The 24514-nt window shown below is 50.1% G+C and overlaps 1 protein-coding gene and 6 long non-coding RNA genes across 7 annotated transcripts in view; all 7 read left to right on the top strand.

The window, feature by feature from the left end:
• The window catches only part of LOC135292633 (zinc finger protein 883-like), a 118591-nt gene that overhangs the window by 47598 nt on the left and 46479 nt on the right, over positions 1 to 24514 (top strand). The gene's annotated exons all lie outside the window — the stretch shown is intronic.
• Positions 752 to 1751, top strand: LOC135292650 (uncharacterized). The gene is made up of 3 exons (XR_010354871.1): positions 752 to 898; positions 1011 to 1190; positions 1507 to 1751. It is a non-coding gene; the product is annotated as an uncharacterized LOC135292650 (long non-coding RNA).
• LOC135292648 (uncharacterized) lies at positions 3996 to 4995 on the top strand. Its single transcript, XR_010354869.1, has 3 exons — positions 3996 to 4142; positions 4255 to 4434; positions 4751 to 4995. It is a non-coding gene; the product is annotated as an uncharacterized LOC135292648 (long non-coding RNA).
• LOC135292654 (uncharacterized) lies at positions 7246 to 8085 on the top strand. The gene is made up of 3 exons (XR_010354874.1): positions 7246 to 7387; positions 7500 to 7641; positions 7956 to 8085. It is a non-coding gene; the product is annotated as an uncharacterized LOC135292654 (long non-coding RNA).
• LOC135292647 (uncharacterized) lies at positions 10446 to 11445 on the top strand. Its single transcript, XR_010354868.1, has 3 exons — positions 10446 to 10592; positions 10705 to 10884; positions 11201 to 11445. It is a non-coding gene; the product is annotated as an uncharacterized LOC135292647 (long non-coding RNA).
• LOC135292649 (uncharacterized) lies at positions 13686 to 14685 on the top strand. The gene is made up of 3 exons (XR_010354870.1): positions 13686 to 13832; positions 13945 to 14124; positions 14441 to 14685. It is a non-coding gene; the product is annotated as an uncharacterized LOC135292649 (long non-coding RNA).
• LOC135292639 (uncharacterized) lies at positions 23379 to 24380 on the top strand. The gene is made up of 2 exons (XR_010354860.1): positions 23379 to 23819; positions 24136 to 24380. It is a non-coding gene; the product is annotated as an uncharacterized LOC135292639 (long non-coding RNA).

The following is a 24514-nucleotide window of genomic DNA, read 5'->3' as shown; positions in this document are numbered from 1 at the left end:
AGCCTGCCCAGAAGCTGCTTGGTGTTTCACAAATGGAGAAGACAATGGACATTGTGCCAAGCTTCCTTTCCAACAGAAAAACCTGGGTCAGCATGACAGAAAAGAAGAAACAAAAAATCACCAGTTAGAAGAGAACCAGTGTCCCACCATCTTCCTCTCCACTCTTATTAATTTTGTACATTTAGAGGCAAACGTGGGTCTAAAGCTTGCATCTCTCAGTTCCTGATGCTATTTGCTACCCTTCAGCCTTGACTGGCCCTGATGTGACTGACTGCTGGGCAAGTGGGGCTGGGGATGCTCAGCCTGGAGAGAGGAGACACTGGGCGGCCTCACTGTGGCTCTGCAGGACTGGAAGGGTCCCGCAGGAAAGAAGGGGACAGAGTGTTCAGCAGGGCCTGTGCTGACAGGACAAGGGGGGATGGCTTTCAACTGCAGCAGGTTGATTGAAGCTGCATCTAGGGAAGCTGCTCTTTTCCACTGGGGGTGGTGGGGCACTGGCCCAGGCTGTGCACAGAGGCTGTGCATGCCCCATCCTTGGCAACAGGGCTCTGAGCAGCACGCTCTGGGGGAAGACTGCTCAGCTGGGAACAAGATGTTGTTCTTCAGGCTCCCTTGCAAGCCCAACCGTTCAGGGACTCCATCATTCCATGGTCTCCACTGTCCACTTCAGATGGAGCCTGGGAACTGTGATGTCACAGCCCACGCTCCAGCTGGAACGTCCAGCGCCCAGCAAAGGGCACAACACAACCCTTGGCCGTTGTGTTTGCACACTCTTCACCCTGCTCCTGCCCACTCTGCTTGTCACCTGCCCCCTGATAACCCATCACTCCTGAAAGATCCTGAGTGCCTGGATTTTGTCATCCAGCCCTGCAGGATGCTCCCATTTGTCCTGAGGAAGGTATGGTGCCATTCCATGGAGGTGGACACTCCCCACCTGCCTGGGTGGGCTGGAGCTCTGTGGGGATGGAGTGGGACAGGGACCCCACTCTGAGGTTTTGCTACCTCTGCAGGCTGTCCCAGACAGAGAGGAGGAGATGGAGGTGGATATTGAGATTGATAGAGAGGAGGAGATGGAGAGGGAGGGAGCAGACACTGGAGAGGAGGAGATGGAGGTGGATGTGGATGAGGAGAAGAAGAGATGGAGGTTGATATGGACGAGTCCATTGAGGACATGGACATTGATTGAAAAGGTGAGGAAGAGGCCATGATCTTGGCATGAAGAGCAATGCCAGCAGCAGGACAGGCAGAGTGGGTCTCCTGCTGCCAGGCTGGGGCTGGGCTGGGTGCTCCCTGCTCAGGGACATTGTACCCAGGGCACGGGATTCTGGTGGCCATCCACAGCCTGTCCTCTGCCTGCTTTGCTCCACACAAGCTCCATGCCAGACCCAGCCAGGCTCAGTTCTGCTAGCAGAGTCCTGCTGCTGGGCCAGCTGTGCCAGCCTAGGGGCACATGCAAGAGCCCTCTGTGCCTGACTGGAGTGACCGTGGCATTTGCTTTTCTTCCAGGTGCGATGGACATCACAGAGACACCACCCTTTTGTATATATGTTCTACAGTTTGTTGTTTTTCTTTAGAATATAGAGTTTAGGGCAATTTTTGACTTCTGTAAATACGTTTCCCATAGTTTTGCTAGGTAGGTTTTTATGTATATATGTTCTATCGATTGTTGTTGTCACAAATATTCTTACAATGTAAATATCTTCTGTATTTTGCTGCTGTTTTTCTGTAATAAACAAATTTTATTTTTCACACCCCAGTTCTCCTTGTATTTGCTTCAGGCACAGGCAGCATTTTGCAAAGTTGTAGTTTCCACTTGCTCCAGGTTCCCAGGGCTGGAGGTCACAAGTAGATGAAGGGGAAAAAATCCACAATTAAGAGTGTCCATGACACCCAGAGCCAAAAGAAGCCCAGGGGATCAGGAAAGAGGGAAGCACGTGCTCCAAACAACAGCAGAAATGAAGTGAGAGCTCTGGAGGGAACAAAAGAAAGAGGCAGCCTGAAGAAAGGAAAAAACGTCTCCCCACAGGGTGTTTTGCTTTATTTCATTGAGAGTCTCTTCTAGCATGTGGTGGAAACCCAGAAAAATAAAGGTCAGGAGAAGCATGGTTTCTTGGGAACATTGCTGCATAGTAGACAATCCTTGTGCAAATCAGTCCATGCAGCACTCACATATTGAATTGCTTCTCTTCCTGGGGATGCAGAGTTGCTTTATTTACTCCAAGCAAGATTTTCTCCCTCCTCCCTGGCAAAGAACAAGCTCCCATCCTGGCAAGCGCTCGCTGCTTTCCTTAACACTCATCACAGCCATGCTAAGGAGAGTGGAGCAGGTTAATTGATCACTTGTTGCAAGTTCTAAGTCCTTCTTAGATAAGGACCATGCTCAGCTGAGTGACAGTGAAGCAAAATGGCAAGCCAGGAATACATTGCCCTGCACACAACATCCTCCATTCCCATGGGATGGTTTCTCACTGGCACACAGGAGGAAGGAAGGAACCCAAATGCATCATTGTACATCAAGTCATACGTGCTGAGGGATGAACAGATCTCACGGGGATATGGAAACCCCCCCTGAAAACCAGTTCAGAGAAATCCTGAGCTGTTTTGTGGTCCTAGGCATGAAGATTTAGGCTCAGGATCTTCCACAGATGCTCAGCAGGCAGTAGGATTGCGGCTGGATGTCACTCTGGAAATGCCAGTGGCTCAGCTGAGAGCTCTGGCAGTGACTGACACTGCACTGAGAGGGGCCACAGTCCTGCAAGGGTCTTTCATCAGGAGCAAAGAGCAGCCTGGAGGGTGGGCAATGCTGGATCTGTACCACTGCGTGCTCATCCTTCACCTGAATGTGGAGCTGCCCCCAAAGTTGCCATGCATCACTTTTTCTCCTCTTGGGTATATTTTGGAGCAGCTGTTCTATGTGGCTTTTGATGGTGATCCTGTGGCAAGCAGCCATTTGCCTGCTGTGCTATCCTCACAACTAATACTAACTCCTCATTCCCTGTAGTTTTATTTGGGGTTTTTGATCTATTTGTTGGACTGGTTTGCGTGGGTTTGTTTGTTTGTATGGGTTTTTGTCTGATTTGGTTTGAGGATTTTGTTTGCTTTTTTAGAAATGACTGGTGAAGTTTTCCAAACTCAAGAAAATGTAAAGCAGGCTTGAATTTGCAGAAATTCCTTTGGGCTGGGTTTAGCTGCATCCCCCAGGCTCAGGATCACTAGTATATTTTCAGGTTTTGCTCTGCATATCAGCCTGCCCAGAAGCTGCTTGGTGTTTCACAAATGGAGAAGACAATGGACATTGTGCCAAGCTTCCTTTCCAACAGAAAAACCTGGGTCAGCATGACAGAAAAGAAGAAACAAAAAATCACCAGTTAGAAGAGAACCAGTGTCCCACCATCTTCCTCTCCACTCTTATTAATTTTGTACATTTAGAGGCAAACGTGGGTCTAAAGCTTGCATCTCTCAGTTCCTGATGCTATTTGCTACCCTTCAGCCTTGACTGGCCCTGATGTGACTGACTGCTGGGCAAGTGGGGCTGGGGATGCTCAGCCTGGAGAGAGGAGACACTGGGCGGCCTCACTGTGGCTCTGCAGGACTGGAAGGGTCCCGCAGGAAAGAAGGGGACAGAGTGTTCAGCAGGGCCTGTGCTGACAGGACAAGGGGGGATGGCTTTCAACTGCAGCAGGTTGATTGAAGCTGCATCTAGGGAAGCTGCTCTTTTCCACTGGGGGTGGTGGGGCACTGGCCCAGGCTGTGCACAGAGGCTGTGCATGCCCCATCCTTGGCAACAGGGCTCTGAGCAGCACGCTCTGGGGGAAGACTGCTCAGCTGGGAACAAGATGTTGTTCTTCAGGCTCCCTTGCAAGCCCAACCGTTCAGGGACTCCATCATTCCATGGTCTCCACTGTCCACTTCAGATGGAGCCTGGGAACTGTGATGTCACAGCCCACGCTCCAGCTGGAACGTCCAGCGCCCAGCAAAGGGCACAACACAACCCTTGGCCGTTGTGTTTGCACACTCTTCACCCTGCTCCTGCCCACTCTGCTTGTCACCTGCCCCCTGATAACCCATCACTCCTGAAAGATCCTGAGTGCCTGGATTTTGTCATCCAGCCCTGCAGGATGCTCCCATTTGTCCTGAGGAAGGTCTGGTGCCATTCCATGGAGGTGGACACTCCCCACCTGCCTGGGTGGGCTGGAGCTCTGTGGGCATGGAGTGGGACAGGGACCCCACTCTGAGGTTTTGCTACCTCTGCAGGCTGTCCCAGACAGAGAGGAGGAGATGGAGGTGGATATTGAGATTGATAGAGAGGAGGAGATGGAGAGGGAGGGAGCAGACACTGGAGAGGAGGAGATGGAGGTGGATGTGGATGAGGAGAAGAAGAGATGGAGGTTGATATGGACGAGTCCATTGAGGACATGGACATTGATTGAAAAGGTGAGGAAGAGGCCATGATCTTGGCATGAAGAGCAATGCCAGCAGCAGGACAGGCAGAGTGGGTCTCCTGCTGCCAGGCTGGGGCTGGGCTGGGTGCTCCCTGCTCAGGGACATTGTACCCAGGGCACGGGATTCTGGTGGCCATCCACAGCCTGTCCTCTGCCTGCTTTGCTCCACACAAGCTCCATGCCAGACCCAGCCAGGCTCAGTTCTGCTAGCAGAGTCCTGCTGCTGGGCCAGCTGTGCCAGCCTAGGGGCACATGCAAGAGCCCTCTGTGCCTGACTGGAGTGACCGTGGCATTTGCTTTTCTTCCAGGTGCGATGGACATCACAGAGACACCACCCTTTTGTATATATGTTCTACAGTTTGTTGTTTTTCTTTAGAATATAGAGTTTAGGGCAATTTTTGACTTCTGTAAATACGTTTCCCATAGTTTTGCTAGGTAGGTTTTTATGTATATATGTTCTATCGATTGTTGTTGTCACAAATATTCTTACAATGTAAATATCTTCTGTATTTTGCTGCTGTTTTTCTGTAATAAACAAATTTTATTTTTCACACCCCAGTTCTCCTTGTATTTGCTTCAGGCACAGGCAGCATTTTGCAAAGTTGTAGTTTCCACTTGCTCCAGGTTCCCAGGGCTGGAGGTCACAAGTAGATGAAGGGGAAAAAATCCACAATTAAGAGTGTCCATGACACCCAGAGCCAAAAGAAGCCCAGGGGATCAGGAAAGAGGGAAGCACGTGCTCCAAACAACAGCAGAAATGAAGTGAGAGCTCTGGAGGGAACAAAAGAAAGAGGCAGCCTGAAGAAAGGAAAAAACGTCTCCCCACAGGGTGTTTTGCTTTATTTCATTGAGAGTCTCTTCTAGCATGTGGTGGAAACCCAGAAAAATAAAGGTCAGGAGAAGCATGGTTTCTTGGGAACATTGCTGCATAGTAGACAATCCTTGTGCAAATCAGTCCATGCAGCACTCACATATTGAATTGCTTCTCTTCCTGGGGATGCAGAGTTGCTTTATTTACTCCAAGCAAGATTTTCTCCCTCCTCCCTGGCAAAGAACAAGCTCCCATCCTGGCAAGCGCTCGCTGCTTTCCTTAACACTCATCACAGCCATGCTAAGGAGAGTGGAGCAGGTTAATTGATCACTTGTTGCAAGTTCTAAGTCCTTCTTAGATAAGGACCATGCTCAGCTGAGTGACAGTGAAGCAAAATGGCAAGCCAGGAATACATTGCCCTGCACACAACATCCTCCATTCCCATGGGATGGTTTCTCACTGGCACACAGGAGGAAGGAAGGAACCCAAATGCATCATTGTACATCAAGTCATACGTGCTGAGGGATGAACAGATCTCACGGGGATATGGAAACCCCCCCTGAAAACCAGTTCAGAGAAATCCTGAGCTGTTTTGTGGTCCTAGGCATGAAGATTTAGGCTCAGGATCTTCCACAGATGCTCAGCAGGCAGTAGGATTGCGGCTGGATGTCACTCTGGAAATGCCAGTGGCTCAGCTGAGAGCTCTGGCAGTGACTGACACTGCACTGAGAGGGGCCACAGTCCTGCAAGGGTCTTTCATCAGGAGCAAAGAGCAGCCTGGAGGGTGGGCAATGCTGGATCTGTACCACTGCGTGCTCATCCTTCACCTGAATGTGGAGCTGCCCCCAAAGTTGCCATGCATCACTTTTTCTCCTCTTGGGTATATTTTGGAGCAGCTGTTCTATGTGGCTTTTGATGGTGATCCTGTGGCAAGCAGCCATTTGCCTGCTGTGCTATCCTCACAACTAATACTAACTCCTCATTCCCTGTAGTTTTATTTGGGGTTTTTGATCTATTTGTTGCACTGGTTTGCGTGGGTTTGTTTGTTTGTATGGGTTTTTGTCTGATTTGGTTTGAGGATTTTGTTTGCTTTTTTAGAAATGACTGGTGAAGTTTTCCAAACTCAAGAAAATGTAAAGCAGGCTTGAATTTGCAGAAATTCCTTTGGGCTGGGTTTAGCTGCATCCCCCAGGCTCAGGATCACTAGTATATTTTCAGGTTTTGCTCTGCATATCAGCCTGCCCAGAAGCTGCTTGGTGTTTCACAAATGGAGAAGACAATGGACATTGTGCCAAGCTTCCTTTCCAACAGAAAAACCTGGGTCAGCATGACAGAAAAGAAGAAACAAAAAATCACCAGTTAGAAGAGAACCAGTGTCCCACCATCTTCCTCTCCACTCTTATTAATTTTGTACATTTAGAGGCAAACGTGGGTCTAAAGCTTGCATCTCTCAGTTCCTGATGCTATTTGCTACCCTTCAGCCTTGACTGGCCCTGATGTGACTGACTGCTGGGCAAGTGGGGCTGGGGATGCTCAGCCTGGAGAGAGGAGACACTGGGAGGCCTCACTGTGGCTCTGCAGGACTGGAAGGGTCCCGCAGGAAAGAAGGGGACAGAGTGTTCAGCAGGGCCTGTGCTGACAGGACAAGGGGGGATGGCTTTCAACTGCAGCAGGTTGATTGAAGCTGCATCTAGGGAAGCTGCTCTTTTCCACTGGGGGTGGTGGGGCACTGGCCCAGGCTGTGCACAGAGGCTGTGCATGCCCCATCCTTGGCAACAGGGCTCTGAGCAGCACGCTCTGGGGGAAGACTGCTCAGCTGGGAACAAGATGTTGTTCTTCAGGCTCCCTTGCAAGCCCAACCGTTCAGGGACTCCATCGTTCCATGGTCTCCACTGTCCACTTCAGATGGAGCCTGGGAACTGTGATGTCACAGCCCACGCTCCAGCTGGAACGTCCAGCGCCCAGCAAAGGGCACAACACAACCATTGGCGGTTGTGTTTGCACACTCTTCACCCTGCTCCTGCCCACTCTGCTTGTCACCTGCCCCCTGATAACCCCATCACTCCTGAAAGATCCTGAGTGCCTGGATTTTGTCATCCAGCCCTGCAGGATGTTCCCATTTGTCCTGAGGAAGGTCTGGTGCCATTCCATGGAGGTGGACACTCCCCACCTGCCTGGGTGGGCTGGAGCTCTGTGGGGATGGAGTGGGACAGGGACCCCACTCTGAGGTTTTGCTACCTCTGCAGGCTGTCCCAGACAGAGAGGAGGAGATGGAGGTGGATATTGAGATTGATAGAGAGGAGGAGATGGAGGTGGATGTGGAGGTGGAAGAAGAGATGGAGGTGGATGTGGAAGAGTCCATTGAGGACATGGACATTGATTAAGAAGGTGAGGAAGAGGCCATGATCTTGGCATGAAGAGCAATGCCAGCAGCAGGACAGGCAGAGTGGGTCTCCTGCTGCCAGGCTGGGGCTGGGCTGGGTGCTCCCTGCTCAGGGACATTGTACCCAGGGCACGGGATTCTGGTGGCCATCCACAGCCTGTCCTCTGCCTGCTTGCACACACATGCTCCATGCCAGACCCAGCCAGGCTCAGTTCTGCTAGCAGAGTCCTGCTGCTGGGCCAGCTGTGCCAGCCTAGGGGCACATGCAAGAGCCCTCTGTGCCTGACTGGAGTGACCGTGGCATTTGCTTTTCTTCCAGGTGCGACGGACACCACAGAGACACCACCCTTTTGTATATATGTTCTGCAGTTTGTTGTTTTCCTTTAGAATATAGAGTTTAGGGCAATTTTTGACTTCTGTAAATACGTTTCCCATAGTTTTGCTAGGTAGGTTTTTATGTTTATATGTTCTATCGATTGTTGTTGTCACAAATATTCTTACAATGTAAATATCTTCTGTATTTTTGCTGCTGTTTTTCTGTAATAAACAAATTTTATTTTTCACACCCCAGTTCTCCTTGTATTTGCTTCAGGCACAGGCAGCATTTTGCAAAGTTGTAGTTTCCACTTGCTCCAGGTTCCCAGGGCTGGAGGTCACAAGTAGATGAAGGGGAAAAAATCCACAATTAAGAGTGTCCATGACACCCAGAGCCAAAAGAAGCCCAGGGGATCAGGAAAGAGGGAAGCACGTGCTCCAAACAACAGCAGAAATGAAGTGAGAGCTCTGGAGGGAACAAAAGAAAGAGGCAGCCTGAAGAAAGGAAAAAACGTCTCCCCACAGGGTGTTTTGCTTTATTTCATTGAGAGTCTCTTCTAGCATGTGGTGGAAACCCAGAAAAATAAAGGTCAGGAGAAGCATGGTTTCTTGGGAACATTGCTGCATAGTAGACAATCCTTGTGCAAATCAGTCCATGCAGCACTCACATATTGAATTGCTTCTCTTCCTGGGGATGCAGAGTTGCTTTATTTACTCCAAGCAAGATTTTCTCCCTCCTCCCTGGCAAAGAACAAGCTCCCATCCTGGCAAGCGCTCGCTGCTTTCCTTAACACTCATCACAGCCATGCTAAGGAGAGTGGAGCAGGTTAATTGATCACTTGTTGCAAGTTCTAAGTCCTTCTTAGATAAGGACCATGCTCAGCTGAGTGACAGTGAAGCAAAATGGCAAGCCAGGAATACATTGCCCTGCACACAACATCCTCCATTCCCATGGGATGGTTTCTCACTGGCACACAGGAGGAAGGAAGGAACCCAAATGCATCATTGTACATCAAGTCATACGTGCTGAGGGATGAACAGATCTCACGGGGATATGGAAACCCCCCCTGAAAACCAGTTCAGAGAAATCCTGAGCTGTTTTGTGGTCCTAGGCATGAAGATTTAGGCTCAGGATCTTCCACAGATGCTCAGCAGGCAGTAGGATTGCGGCTGGATGTCACTCTGGAAATGCCAGTGGCTCAGCTGAGAGCTCTGGCAGTGACTGACACTGCACTGAGAGGGGCCACAGTCCTGCAAGGGTCTTTCATCAGGAGCAAAGAGCAGCCTGGAGGGTGGGCAATGCTGGATCTGTACCACTGCGTGCTCATCCTTCACCTGAATGTGGAGCTGCCCCCAAAGTTGCCATGCATCACTTTTTCTCCTCTTGGGTATATTTTGGAGCAGCTGTTCTATGTGGCTTTTGATGGTGATCCTGTGGCAAGCAGCCATTTGCCTGCTGTGCTATCCTCACAACTAATACTAACTCCTCATTCCCTGTAGTTTTATTTGGGGTTTTTGATCTATTTGTTGGACTGGTTTGCGTGGGTTTGTTTGTTTGTATGGGTTTTTGTCTGATTTGGTTTGAGGATTTTGTTTGCTTTTTTAGAAATGACTGGTGAAGTTTTCCAAACTCAAGAAAATGTAAAGCAGGCTTGAATTTGCAGAAATTCCTTTGGGCTGGGTTTAGCTGCATCCCCCAGGCTCAGGATCACTAGTATATTTTCAGGTTTTGCTCTGCATATCAGCCTGCCCAGAAGCTGCTTGGTGTTTCACAAATGGAGAAGACAATGGACATTGTGCCAAGCTTCCTTTCCAACAGAAAAACCTGGGTCAGCATGACAGAAAAGAAGAAACAAAAAATCACCAGTTAGAAGAGAACCAGTGTCCCACCATCTTCCTCTCCACTCTTATTAATTTTGTACATTTAGAGGCAAACGTGGGTCTAAAGCTTGCATCTCTCAGTTCCTGATGCTATTTGCTACCCTTCAGCCTTGACTGGCCCTGATGTGACTGACTGCTGGGCAAGTGGGGCTGGGGATGCTCAGCCTGGAGAGAGGAGACACTGGGCGGCCTCACTGTGGCTCTGCAGGACTGGAAGGGTCCCGCAGGAAAGAAGGGGACAGAGTGTTCAGCAGGGCCTGTGCTGACAGGACAAGGGGGGATGGCTTTCAACTGCAGCAGGTTGATTGAAGCTGCATCTAGGGAAGCTGCTCTTTTCCACTGGGGGTGGTGGGGCACTGGCCCAGGCTGTGCACAGAGGCTGTGCATGCCCCATCCTTGGCAACAGGGCTCTGAGCAGCACGCTCTGGGGGAAGACTGCTCAGCTGGGAACAAGATGTTGTTCTTCAGGCTCCCTTGCAAGCCCAACCGTTCAGGGACTCCATCATTCCATGGTCTCCACTGTCCACTTCAGATGGAGCCTGGGAACTGTGATGTCACAGCCCACGCTCCAGCTGGAACGTCCAGCGCCCAGCAAAGGGCACAACACAACCCTTGGCCGTTGTGTTTGCACACTCTTCACCCTGCTCCTGCCCACTCTGCTTGTCACCTGCCCCCTGATAACCCATCACTCCTGAAAGATCCTGAGTGCCTGGATTTTGTCATCCAGCCCTGCAGGATGCTCCCATTTGTCCTGAGGAAGGTATGGTGCCATTCCATGGAGGTGGACACTCCCCACCTGCCTGGGTGGGCTGGAGCTCTGTGGGCATGGAGTGGGACAGGGACCCCACTCTGAGGTTTTGCTACCTCTGCAGGCTGTCCCAGACAGAGAGGAGGAGATGGAGGTGGATATTGAGATTGATAGAGAGGAGGAGATGGAGAGGGAGGGAGCAGACACTGGAGAGGAGGAGATGGAGGTGGATGTGGATGAGGAGAAGAAGAGATGGAGGTTGATATGGACGAGTCCATTGAGGACATGGACATTGATTGAAAAGGTGAGGAAGAGGCCATGATCTTGGCATGAAGAGCAATGCCAGCAGCAGGACAGGCAGAGTGGGTCTCCTGCTGCCAGGCTGGGGCTGGGCTGGGTGCTCCCTGCTCAGGGACATTGTACCCAGGGCACGGGATTCTGGTGGCCATCCACAGCCTGTCCTCTGCCTGCTTTGCTCCACACAAGCTCCATGCCAGACCCAGCCAGGCTCAGTTCTGCTAGCAGAGTCCTGCTGCTGGGCCAGCTGTGCCAGCCTAGGGGCACATGCAAGAGCCCTCTGTGCCTGACTGGAGTGACCGTGGCATTTGCTTTTCTTCCAGGTGCGATGGACATCACAGAGACACCACCCTTTTGTATATATGTTCTACAGTTTGTTGTTTTTCTTTAGAATATAGAGTTTAGGGCAATTTTTGACTTCTGTAAATACGTTTCCCATAGTTTTGCTAGGTAGGTTTTTATGTATATATGTTCTATCGATTGTTGTTGTCACAAATATTCTTACAATGTAAATATCTTCTGTATTTTGCTGCTGTTTTTCTGTAATAAACAAATTTTATTTTTCACACCCCAGTTCTCCTTGTATTTGCTTCAGGCACAGGCAGCATTTTGCAAAGTTGTAGTTTCCACTTGCTCCAGGTTCCCAGGGCTGGAGGTCACAAGTAGATGAAGGGGAAAAAATCCACAATTAAGAGTGTCCATGACACCCAGAGCCAAAAGAAGCCCAGGGGATCAGGAAAGAGGGAAGCACGTGCTCCAAACAACAGCAGAAATGAAGTGAGAGCTCTGGAGGGAACAAAAGAAAGAGGCAGCCTGAAGAAAGGAAAAAACGTCTCCCCACAGGGTGTTTTGCTTTATTTCATTGAGAGTCTCTTCTAGCATGTGGTGGAAACCCAGAAAAATAAAGGTCAGGAGAAGCATGGTTTCTTGGGAACATTGCTGCATAGTAGACAATCCTTGTGCAAATCAGTCCATGCAGCACTCACATATTGAATTGCTTCTCTTCCTGGGGATGCAGAGTTGCTTTATTTACTCCAAGGAAGATTTTCTCCCTCCTCCCTGGCAAAGAACAAGCTCCCATCCTGGCAAGCGCTCGCTGCTTTCCTTAACACTCATCACAGCCATGCTAAGGAGAGTGGAGCAGGTTAATTGATCACTTGTTGCAAGTTCTAAGTCCTTCTTAGATAAGGACCATGCTCAGCTGAGTGACAGTGAAGCAAAATGGCAAGCCAGGAATACATTGCCCTGCACACAACATCCTCCATTCCCATGGGATGGTTTCTCACTGGCACACAGGAGGAAGGAAGGAACCCAAATGCATCATTGTACATCAAGTCATACGTGTTGAGGGATGAACAGATCTCACGGGGATATGGAAACCCCCCCTGAAAACCAGTTCAGAGAAATCCTGAGCTGTTTTGTGGTCCTAGGCATGAAGATTTAGGCTCAGGATCTTCCACAGATGCTCAGCAGGCAGTAGGATTGCGGCTGGATGTCACTCTGGAAATGCCAGTGGCTCAGCTGAGAGCTCTGGCAGTGACTGACACTGCACTGAGAGGGGCCACAGTCCTGCAAGGGTCTTTCATCAGGAGCAAAGAGCAGCCTGGAGGGTGGGCAATGCTGGATCTGTACCACTGCGTGCTCATCCTTCACCTGAATGTGGAGCTGCCCCCAAAGTTGCCATGCATCACTTTTTCTCCTCTTGGGTATATTTTGGAGCAGCTGTTCTATGTGGCTTTTGATGGTGATCCTGTGGCAAGCAGCCATTTGCCTGCTGTGCTATCCTCACAACTAATACTAACTCCTCATTCCCTGTAGTTTTATTTGGGGTTTTTGATCTATTTGTTGCACTGGTTTGCGTGGGTTTGTTTGTATGGGTTTTTGTCTGATTTGGTTTGAGGATTTTGTTTGCTTTTTTAGAAATGACTGGTGAAGTTTTCCAAACTCAAGAAAATGTAAAGCAGGCTTGAATTTGCAGAAATTCCTTTGGGCTGGGTTTAGCTGCATCCCCCAGGCTCAGGATCACTAGTATATTTTCAGGTTTTGCTCTGCATATCAGCCTGCCCAGAAGCTGCTTGGTGTTTCACAAATGGAGAAGACAATGGACATTGTGCCAAGCTTCCTTTCCAACAGAAAAACCTGGGTCAGCATGACAGAAAAGAAGAAACAAAAAATCACCAGTTAGAAGAGAACCAGTGTCCCACCATCTTCCTCTCCACTCTTATTAATTTTGTACATTTAGAGGCAAACGTGGGTCTAAAGCTTGCATCTCTCAGTTCCTGATGCTATTTGCTACCCTTCAGCCTTGACTGGCCCTGATGTGACTGACTGCTGGGCAAGTGGGGCTGGGGATGCTCAGCCTGGAGAGAGGAGACACTGGGCGGCCTCACTGTGGCTCTGCAGGACTGGAAGGGTCCCGCAGGAAAGAAGGGGACAGAGTGTTCAGCAGGGCCTGTGCTGACAGGACAAGGGGGGATGGCTTTCAACTGCAGCAGGTTGATTGAAGCTGCATCTAGGGAAGCTGCTCTTTTCCACTGGGGGTGGTGGGGCACTGGCCCAGGCTGTGCACAGAGGCTGTGCATGCCCCATCCTTGGCAACAGGGCTCTGAGCAGCACGCTCTGGGGGAAGACTGCTCAGCTGGGAACAAGATGTTGTTCTTCAGGCTCCCTTGCAAGCCCAACCGTTCAGGGACTCCATCATTCCATGGTCTCCACTGTCCACTTCAGATGGAGCCTGGGAACTGTGATGTCACAGCCCACGCTCCAGCTGGAACGTCCAGCGCCCAGCAAAGGGCACAACACAACCCTTGGCCGTTGTGTTTGCACACTCTTCACCCTGCTCCTGCCCACTCTGCTTGTCACCTGCCCCCTGATAACCCATCACTCCTGAAAGATCCTGAGTGCCTGGATTTTGTCATCCAGCCCTGCAGGATGCTCCCATTTGTCCTGAGGAAGGTATGGTGCCATTCCATGGAGGTGGACACTCCCCACCTGCCTGGGTGGGCTGGAGCTCTGTGGGCATGGAGTGGGACAGGGACCCCACTCTGAGGTTTTGCTACCTCTGCAGGCTGTCCCAGACAGAGAGGAGGAGATGGAGGTGGATATTGAGATTGATAGAGAGGAGGAGATGGAGAGGGAGGGAGCAGACACTGGAGAGGAGGAGATGGAGGTGGATGTGGATGAGGAGAAGAAGAGATGGAGGTTGATATGGACGAGTCCATTGAGGACATGGACATTGATTGAAAAGGTGAGGAAGAGGCCATGATCTTGGCATGAAGAGCAATGCCAGCAGCAGGACAGGCAGAGTGGGTCTCCTGCTGCCAGGCTGGGGCTGGGCTGGGTGCTCCCTGCTCAGGGACATTGTACCCAGGGCACGGGATTCTGGTGGCCATCCACAGCCTGTCCTCTGCCTGCTTTGCTCCACACAAGCTCCATGCCAGACCCAGCCAGGCTCAGTTCTGCTAGCAGAGTCCTGCTGCTGGGCCAGCTGTGCCAGCCTAGGGGCACATGCAAGAGCCCTCTGTGCCTGACTGGAGTGACCGTGGCATTTGCTTTTCTTCCAGGTGCGATGGACATCACAGAGACACCACCCTTTTGTATATATGTTCTACAGTTTGTTGTTTTTCTTTAGAATATAGAGTTTAGGGCAATTTTTGACTTCTGTAAATACGTTTCCCATAGTTTTGCTAGGTAGGTTTTTATGTATATATGTTCTATCGATTGTTGTTGTCACAAATATTCTTACAATGTAAATATCTTCTGTATTTTGCTGCTGTTTTTCTGTAATAAACAAATTTTATTTTTCACACCCCAGTTCTCCTTGTATTTGCTTCAGGCACAGGCAGCATTTTGCAAAGTTGTAGTTTCCACTTGCTCCAGGTTCCCAGGGCTGGAGGTCACAAGTAGATGAAGGGGAAAAAATCCACAATTAAGAGTGTCCATGACACCCAGAGCCAAAAGAAGCCCAGGGGATCAGGAAAGAGGGAAGCACGTGCTCCAAACAACAGCAGAAATGAAGTGAGAGCTCTGGAGGGAACAAAAGAAAGAGGCAGCCTGAAGAAAGGAAAAAACGTCTCCCCACAGGGTGTTTTGCTTTATTTCATTGAGAGTCTCTTCTAGCATGTGGTGGAAACCCAGAAAAATAAAGGTCAGGAGAAGCATGGTTTCTTGGGAACATTGCTGCATAGTAGACAATCCTTGTGCAAATCAGTCCATGCAGCACTCACATATTGAATTGCTTCTCTTCCTGGGGATGCAGAGTTGCTTTATTTACTCCAAGCAAGATTTTCTCCCTCCTCCCTGGCAAAGAACAAGCTCCCATCCTGGCAAGCGCTCGCTGCTTTCCTTAACACTCATCACAGCCATGCTAAGGAGAGTGGAGCAGGTTAATTGATCACTTGTTGCAAGTTCTAAGTCCTTCTTAGATAAGGACCATGCTCAGCTGAGTGACAGTGAAGCAAAATGGCAAGCCAGGAATACATTGCCCTGCACATAACATCCTCCATTCCCATGGGATGGTTTCTCACTGGCACACAGGAGGAAGGAAGGAACCCAAATGCATCATTGTACATCAAGTCATACGTGCTGAGGGATGAACAGATCTCACGGGGATATGGAAACCCCCCCTGAAAACCAGTTCAGAGAAATCCTGAGCTGTTTTGTGGTCCTAGGCATGAAGATTTAGGCTCAGGATCTTCCACAGATGCTCAGCAGGCAGTAGGATTGCGGCTGGATGTCACTCTGGAAATGCCAGTGGCTCAGCTGAGAGCTCTGGCAGTGACTGACACTGCACTGAGAGGGGCCACAGTCCTGCAAGGGTCTTTCATCAGGAGCAAAGAGCAGCCTGGAGGGTGGGCAATGCTGGATCTGTACCACTGCGTGCTCATCCTTCACCTGAATGTGGAGCTGCCCCCAAAGTTGCCATGCATCACTTTTTCTCCTCTTGGGTATATTTTGGAGCAGCTGTTCTATGTGGCTTTTGATGGTGATCCTGTGGCAAGCAGCCATTTGCCTGCTGTGCTATCCTCACAACTAATACTAACTCCTCATTCCCTGTAGTTTTATTTGGGGTTTTTGATCTATTTGTTGCACTGGTTTGCGTGGGTTTGTTTGTTTGTATGGGTTTTTGTCTGATTTGGTTTGAGGATTTTGTTTGCTTTTTTAGAAATGACTGGTGAAGTTTTCCAAACTCAAGAAAATGTAAAGCAGGCTTGAATTTGCAGAAATTCCTTTGGGCTGGGTTTAGCTGCATCCCCCAGGCTCAGGATCACTAGTATATTTTCAGGTTTTGCTCTGCATATCAGCCTGCCCAGAAGCTGCTTGGTGTTTCACAAATGGAGAAGACAATGGACATTGTGCCAAGCTTCCTTTCCAACAGAAAAACCTGGGTCAGCATGACAGAAAAGAAGAAACAAAAAATCACCAGTTAGAAGAGAACCAGTGTCCCACCATCTTCCTCTCCACTCTTATTAATTTTGTACATTTAGAGGCAAACGTGGGTCTAAAGCTTGCATCTCTCAGTTCCTGATGCTATTTGCTACCCTTCAGCCTTGACTGGCCCTGATGTGACTGACTGCTGGGCAAGTGGGGCTGGGGATGCTCAGCCTGGAGAGAGGAGACACTGGGAGGCCTCACTGTGGCTCTGCAGGACTGGAAGGGTCCCGCAGGAAAGAAGGGGACAGAGTGTTCAGCAGGGCCTGTGCTGACAGGACAAGGGGGGATGGCTTTCAACTGCAGCAGGTTGATTGAAGCTGCATCTAGGGAAGCTGCTCTTTTCCACTGGGGGTGGTGGGGCACTGGCCCAGGCTGTGCACAGAGGCTGTGCATGCCCCATCCTTGGCAACAGGGCTCTGAGCAGCACGCTCTGGGGGAAGACTGCTCAGCTGGGAACAAGATGTTGTTCTTCAGGCTCCCTTGCAAGCCCAACCGTTCAGGGACTCCATCGTTCCATGGTCTCCACTGTCCACTTCAGATGGAGCCTGGGAACTGTGATGTCACAGCCCACGCTCCAGCTGGAACGTCCAGCGCCCAGCAAAGGGCACAACACAACCATTGGCCGCTGTGTTTGCACACTCTTCACCCTGCTCCTGCCCACTCTGCTTGTCACCTGCCCCCTGATAACCCCATCACTCCTGAAAGATCCTGAGTGCCTGGATTTTGTCATCCAGCCCTGCAGGATGTTCCCATTTGTCCTGAGGAAGGTATGGTGCCATTCCATGGAGGTGGACACTCCCCACCTGCCTGGGTGGGCTGGAGCTCTGTGGGGATGGAGTGGGACAGGGACCCCACTCTGAGGTTTTGCTACCTCTGCAGGCTGTCCCAGACAGAGAGGAGGAGATGGAGGTGGATATTGAGATTGATAGAGAGGAGGAGATGGAGGTGGATGTGGAGGTGGAAGAAGAGATGGAGGTGGATGTGGAAGAGTCCATTGAGGACATGGACATTGATTAAGAAGGTGAGGAAGAGGCCATGATCTTGGCATGAAGAGCAATGCCAGCAGCAGGACAGGCAGAGTGGGTCTCCTGCTGCCAGGCTGGGGCTGGGCTGGGTGCTCCCTGCTCAGGGACATTGTACCCAGGGCACGGGATTCTGGTGGCCATCCACAGCCTGTCCTGTGCCTGCTTTGCTACACACAAGCTCCATGCCAGACCCAGCCAGGCTCAGTTCTGCTAGCAGAGTCCTGCTGCTGGGCCAGCTGTGCCAGCCTAGGGGCACATGCAAGAGCCCTCTGTGCCTGACTGGAGTGACCGTGGCATTTGCTTTTCTTCCAGGTGCGACGGACACCACAGAGACACCACCCTTTTGTATATATGTTCTGCAGTTTGTTGTTTTCCTTTAGAATATAGAGTTTAGGGCAATTTTTGACTTCTGTAAATACGTTTCCCATAGTTTTGCTAGGTAGGTTTTTCTGTTTATATGTTCTATCGATTGTTGTTGTCACAAATATTCTTACAATGTAAATATCTTCTGTATTTTTGCTGCTGTTTTTCTGTAATAAACAAATTTTATTTTTCACACCCCAGTTCTCCTTGTATTTGCTTCAGGCACAGGCAGCATTTTGCAAAGTTGTAGTTTCCACTTGCTCCAGGTTCCCAGGGCTGGAGGTCACAAGTAGATGAAGGGGAAAAAATCCACAATTAAGAGTGTCCATGACACCCAGAGCCAAAAGAAGCCCAGGGGATCAGGAAAGAGGGAAGCACGTGCTCCAAACAACAGCAGAAATGAAGTGAGAGCTCTGGAGGGAACAAAAGAAAGAGGCAGCCTGAAGAAAGGAAAAAACGTCTCCCCACAGGGTGTTTTGCTTTATTTCATTGAGAGTCTCTTCTAGCATGTGGTGGAAACCCAGAAAAATAAAGGTCAGGAGAAGCATGGTTTCTTGGGAACATTGCTGCATAGTAGACAATCCTTGTGCAAATCAGTCCATGCAGCACTCACATATTGAATTGCTTCTCTTCCTGGGGATGCAGAGTTGCTTTATTTACTCCAAGCAAGATTTTCTCCCTCCTCCCTGGCAAAGAACAAGCTCCCATCCTGGCAAGCGCTCGCTGCTTTCCTTAACACTCATCACAGCCATGCTAAGGAGAGTGGAGCAGGTTAATTGATCACTTGTTGCAAGTTCTAAGTCCTTCTTAGATAAGGACCATGCTCAGCTGAGTGACAGTGAAGCAAAATGGCAAGCCAGGAATACATTGCCCTGCACACAACATCCTCCATTCCCATGGGATGGTTTCTCACTGGCACACAGGAGGAAGGAAGGAACCCAAATGCATCATTGTACATCAAGTCATACGTGCTGAGGGATGAACAGATCTCACGGGGATATGGAAACCCCCCCTGAAAACCAGTTCAGAGAAATCCTGAGCTGTTTTGTGGTCCTAGGCATGAAGATTTAGGCTCAGGATCTTCCACAGATGCTCAGCAGGCAGTAGGATTGCGGCTGGATGTCACTCTGGAAATGCCAGTGGCTCAGCTGAGAGCTCTGGCAGTGACTGACACTGCACTGAGAGGGGCCACAGTCCTGCAAGGGTCTTTCATCAGGAGCAAAGAGCAGCCTGGAGGGTGGGCAATGCTGGATCTGTACCACTGCGTGCTCATCCTTCACCTGAATGTGGAGCTGCCCCCAAAGTTGCCATGCATCACTTTTTCTCCTCTTGGGTATATTTTGGAGCAGCTGTTCTATGTGGCTTTTGATGGTGATCCTGTGGCAAGCAGCCATTTGCCTGCTGTGCTATCCTCACAACTAATACTAACTCCTCATTCCCTGTAGTTTTATTTGGGGTTTTTGATCTATTTGTTGCACTGGTTTGCGTGGGTTTGTTTGTTTGTATGGGTTTTTGTCTGATTTGGTTTGAGGATTTTGTTTGCTTTTTTAGAAATGACTGGTGAAGTTTTCCAAACTCAAGAAAATGTAAAGCAGGCTTGAATTTGCAGAAATTCCTTTGGGCTGGGTTTAGCTGCATCCCCCAGGCTCAGGATCACTAGTATATTTTCAGGTTTTCCTCTGCATATCAGCCTGCCCAGAAGCTGCTTGGTGTTTCACAAATGGAGAAGACAATGGACATTGTGCCAAGCTTCCTTTCCAACAGAAAAACCTGGGTCAGCATGACAGAAAAGAAGAAACAAAAAATCACCAGTTAGAAGAGAACCAGTGTCCCACCATCTTCCTCTCCACTCTTATTAATTTTGTACATTTAGAGGCAAACGTGGGTCTAAAGCTTGCATCTCTCAGTTCCTGATGCTATTTGCTACCCTGCAGCCTTGACTGGCCCTGATGTGACTGACTGCTGGGCAAGTGGGGCTGGGGATGCTCAGCCTGGAGAGAGGAGACACTGGGCGGCCTCACTGTGGCTCTGCAGGACTGGAAGGGTCCCGCAGGAAAGAAGGGGACAGAGTGTTCAGCAGGGCCTGTGCTGACAGGACAAGGGGGGATGGCTTTCAACTGCAGCAGGTTGATTGAAGCTGCATCTAGGGAAGCTGCTCTTTTCCACTGGGGGTGGTGGGGCACTGGCCCAGGCTGTGCACAGAGGCTGTGCATGCCCCATCCTTGGCAACAGGGCTCTGAGCAGCACGCTCTGGGGGAAGACTGCTCAGCTGGGAACAAGATGTTGTTCTTCAGGCTCCCTTGCAAGCCCAACCCTTCAGGGACTCCATCATTCCATGGTCTCCACTGTCCACTTCAGATGGAGCCTGGGAACTGTGATGTCACAGCCCACGCTCCAGCTGGAACGTCCAGCGCCCAGCAAAGAGCACAACACAACCCTTGGCCGTTGTGTTTGCACACTCTTCACCCTGCTCCTGCCCACTCTGCTTGTCACCTGCCCCCTGATAACCCCATCACTCCTGAAAGATCCTGAGTGCCTGGATTTTGTCATCCAGCCCTGCAGGATGCTCCCATTTGTCCTGAGGAAGGTCTGGTGCCATTCCATGGAGGTGGACACTCCCACCTGCCTGGGTGGGCTGGAGCTCTGTGGGGATGGAGTGGGACAGGGACCCCACTCTGAGGTTTTGCTACCTCTGCAGGCTGTCCCAGACAGAGAGGAGGAGATGGAGGTGGATATTGAGATTGATAGAGAGGAGGAGATGGAGAGGGAGGGAGCAGACACTGGAGAGGAGGAGATGGAGGTGGATGTGGATGAGGAGAAGAAGAGATGGAGGTTGATATGGACGAGTCCATTGAGGACATGGACATTGATTAAGAAGGTGAGGAAGAGGCCATGATCTTGGCATGAAGAGCAATGCCAGCAGCAGGACAGGCAGAGTGGGTCTCCTGCTGCCAGGCTGGGGCTGGGCTGGGTGCTCCCTGCTCAGGGACATTGTACCCAGGGCACGGGATTCTGGTGGCCATCCACAGCCTGTCCTGTGCCTGCTTTGCTCCACACAAGCTCCATGCCAGACCCAGCCAGGCTCAGTTCTGCTAGCAGAGTCCTGCTGCTGGGCCAGCTGTGCCAGCCTAGGGGCACATGCAAGAGCCCTCTGTGCCTGACTGGAGTGACCGTGGCATTTGCTTTTCTTCCAGGTGCGACGGACATCACAGAGACACCACCCTTTTGTATATATGTTCTACAGTTTGTTGTTTTTCTTTAGAATATAGAGTTTAGGGCAATTTTTGACTTCTGTAAATACGTTTCCCATAGTTTTGCTAGGTAGGTTTTTATGTATATATGTTCTATCGATTGTTGTTGTCACAAATATTCTTACAATGTAAATATCTTCTGTATTTTGCTGCTGTTTTTCTGTAATAAACAAATTTTATTTTTCACACCCCAGTTCTCCTTGTATTTGCTTCAGGCACAGGCAGCATTTTGCAAAGTTGTAGTTTCCACTTGCTCCAGGTTCCCAGGGCTGGAGGTCACAAGTAGATGAAGGGGAAAAAATCCACAATTAAGAGTGTCCATGACACCCAGAGCCAAAAGAAGCCCAGGGGATCAGGAAAGAGGGAAGCACGTGCTCCAAACAACAGCAGAAATGAAGTGAGAGCTCTGGAGGGAACAAAAGAAAGAGGCAGCCTGAAGAAAGGAAAAAACGTCTCCCCACAGGGTGTTTTGCTTTATTTCATTGAGAGTCTCTTCTAGCATGTGGTGGAAACCCAGAAAAATAAAGGTCAGGAGAAGCATGGTTTCTTGGGAACATTGCTGCATAGTAGACAATCCTTGTGCAAATCAGTCCATGCAGCACTCACATATTGAATTGCTTCTCTTCCTGGGGATGCAGAGTTGCTTTATTTACTCCAAGCAAGATTTTCTCCCTCCTCCCTGGCAAAGAACAAGCTCCCATCCTGGCAAGCGCTCGCTGCTTTCCTTAACACTCATCACAGCCATGCTAAGGAGAGTGGAGCAGGTTAATTTATCACTTGTTGCAAGTTCTAAGTCCTTCTTAGATAAGGACCATGCTCAGCTGAGTGACAGTGAAGCAAAATGGCAAGCCAGGAATACATTGCCCTGCACACAACATCCTCCATTCCCATGGGATGGTTTCTCACTGGCACACAGGAGGAAGGAAGGAACCCAAATGCATCATTGTACATCAAGTCATACGTGCTGAGGGATGAACAGATCTCACGGGGATATGGAAACCCCCCCTGAAAACCAGTTCAGAGAAATCCTGAGCTGTTTTGTGGTCCTAGGCATGAAGATTTAGGCTCAGGATCTTCCACAGGTGCTCAGCAGGCAGTAGGATTGCGGCTGGATGTCACTCTGGAAATGCCAGTGGCTCAGCTGAGAGCTCTGGCAGTGACTGACACTGCACTGAGAGGGGCCACAGTCCTGCAAGGGTCTTTCATCAGGAGCAAAGAGCAGCCTGGAGGGTGGGCAATGCTGGATCTGTACCACTGCGTGCTCATCCTTCACCTGAATGTGGAGCTGCCCCCAAAGTTGCCATGCATCACTTTTTCTCCTCTTGGGTATATTTTGGAGCAGCTGTTCTATGTGGCTTTTGATGGTGATCCTGTGGCAAGCAGCCATTTGCCTGCTGTGCTATCCTCACAACTAATACTAACTCCTCATTCCCTGTAGTTTTATTTGGGGTTTTTGATCTATTTGTTGCACTGGTTTGCGTGGGTTTGTTTGTTTGTATGGGTTTTTGTCTGATTTGGTTTGAGGATTTTGTTTGCTTTTTTAGAAATGACTGGTGAAGTTTTCCAAACTCAAGAAAATGTAAAGCAGGCTTGAATTTGCAGAAATTCCTTTGGGCTGGGTTTAGCTGCATCCCCCAGGCTCAGGATCACTAGTATATTTTCAGGTTTTGCTCTGCATATCAGCCTGCCCAGAAGCTGCTTGGTGTTTCACAAATGGAGAAGACAATGGACATTGTGCCAAGCTTCCTTTCCAACAGAAAAACCTGGGTCAGCATGACAGAAAAGAAGAAACAAAAAATCACCAGTTAGAAGAGAACCAGTGTCCCACCATCTTCCTCTCCACTCTTATTAATTTTGTACATTTAGAGGCAAACGTGGGTCTAAAGCTTGCATCTCTCAGTTCCTGATGCTATTTGCTACCCTGCAGCCTTGACTGGCCCTGATGTGACTGACTGCTGGGCAAGTGGGGCTGGGGATGCTCAGCCTGGAGAGAGGAGACACTGGGAGGCCTCACTGTGGCTCTGCAGGACTGGAAGGGTCCCGCAGGAAAGAAGGGGACAGAGTGTTCAGCAGGGCCTGTGCTGACAGGACAAGGGGGGATGGCTTTCAACTGCAGCAGGTTGATTGAAGCTGCATCTAGGGAAGCTGCTCTTTTCCACTGGGGGTGGTGGGGCACTGGCCCAGGCTGTGCACAGAGGCTGTGCATGCCCCATCCTTGGCAACAGGGCTCTGAGCAGCACGCTCTGGGGGAAGACTGCTCAGCTGGGAACAAGATGTTGTTCTTCAGGCTCCCTTGCAAGCCCAACTGTTCAGGGACTCCATCATTCCATGGTCTCCACTGTCCACTTCAGATGGAGCCTGGGAACTGTGATGTCACAGCCCACGCTCCAGCTGGAACGTCCAGCGCCCAGCAAAGGGCACAACACAACCCTTGGCCGTTGTGTTTGCACACTCTTCACCCTGCTCCTGCCCACTCTGCTTGTCACCTGCCCCCTGATAACCCATCACTCCTGAAAGATCCTGAGTGCCTGGATTTTGTCATCCAGCCCTGCAGGATGCTCCCATTTGTCCTGAGGAAGGTCTGGTGCCATTCCATGGAGGTGGACACTCCCACCTGCCTGGGTGGGCTGGAGCTCTGTGGGGATGGAGTGGGACAGGGACCCCACTCTGAGGTTTTGCTACCTCTGCAGGCTGTCCCAGACAGAGAGGAGGAGATGGAGGTGGATATTGAGATTGATAGAGAGGAGGAGATGGAGAGGGAGGGAGCAGACACTGGAGAGGAGGAGATGGAGGTGGATGTGGATGAGGAGAAGAAGAGATGGAGGTTGATATGGACGAGTCCATTGAGGACATGGACATTGATTGAAAAGGTGAGGAAGAGGCCATGATCTTGGCATGAAGAGCAATGCCAGCAGCAGGACAGGCAGAGTGGGTCTCCTGCTGCCAGGCTGGGGCTGGGCTGGGTGCTCCCTGCTCAGGGACATTGTACCCAGGGCACTGGATTCTGGTGGCCATCCACAGCCTGTCCTCTGCCTGCTTTGCTCCACACAAGCTCCATGCCAGACCCAGCCAGGCTCAGTTCTGCTAGCAGAGTCCTGCTGCTGGGCCAGCTGTGCCAGCCTAGGGGCACATGCAAGAGCCCTCTGTGCCTGACTGGAGTGACCGTGGCATTTGCTTTTCTTCCAGGTGCGATGGACATCACAGAGACACCACCCTTTTGTATATATGTTCTACAGTTTGTTGTTTTTCTTTAGAATATAGAGTTTAGGGCAATTTTTGACTTCTGTAAATACGTTTCCCATAGTTTTGCTAGGTAGGTTTTTATGTATATATGTTCTATCGATTGTTGTTGTCACAAATATTCTTACAATGTAAATATCTTCTGTATTTTGCTGCTGTTTTTCTGTAATAAACAAATTTTATTTTTCACACCCCAGTTCTCCTTGTATTTGCTTCAGGCACAGGCAGCATTTTGCAAAGTTGTAGTTTCCACTTGCTCCAGGTTCCCAGGGCTGGAGGTCACAAGTAGATGAAGGGGAAAAAATCCACAATTAAGAGTGTCCAT

The sequence above is a fragment of the Passer domesticus genome, unplaced genomic scaffold, assembly GCF_036417665.1.
Source record: "Passer domesticus isolate bPasDom1 unplaced genomic scaffold, bPasDom1.hap1 HAP1_SCAFFOLD_44, whole genome shotgun sequence".
Classification (NCBI taxonomy): domain Eukaryota; kingdom Metazoa; phylum Chordata; class Aves; order Passeriformes; family Passeridae; genus Passer; species Passer domesticus.
The sequence above is the reverse complement of the archived record's forward strand: the minus strand, read 5'-3'. Positions and strand labels throughout refer to the sequence as shown.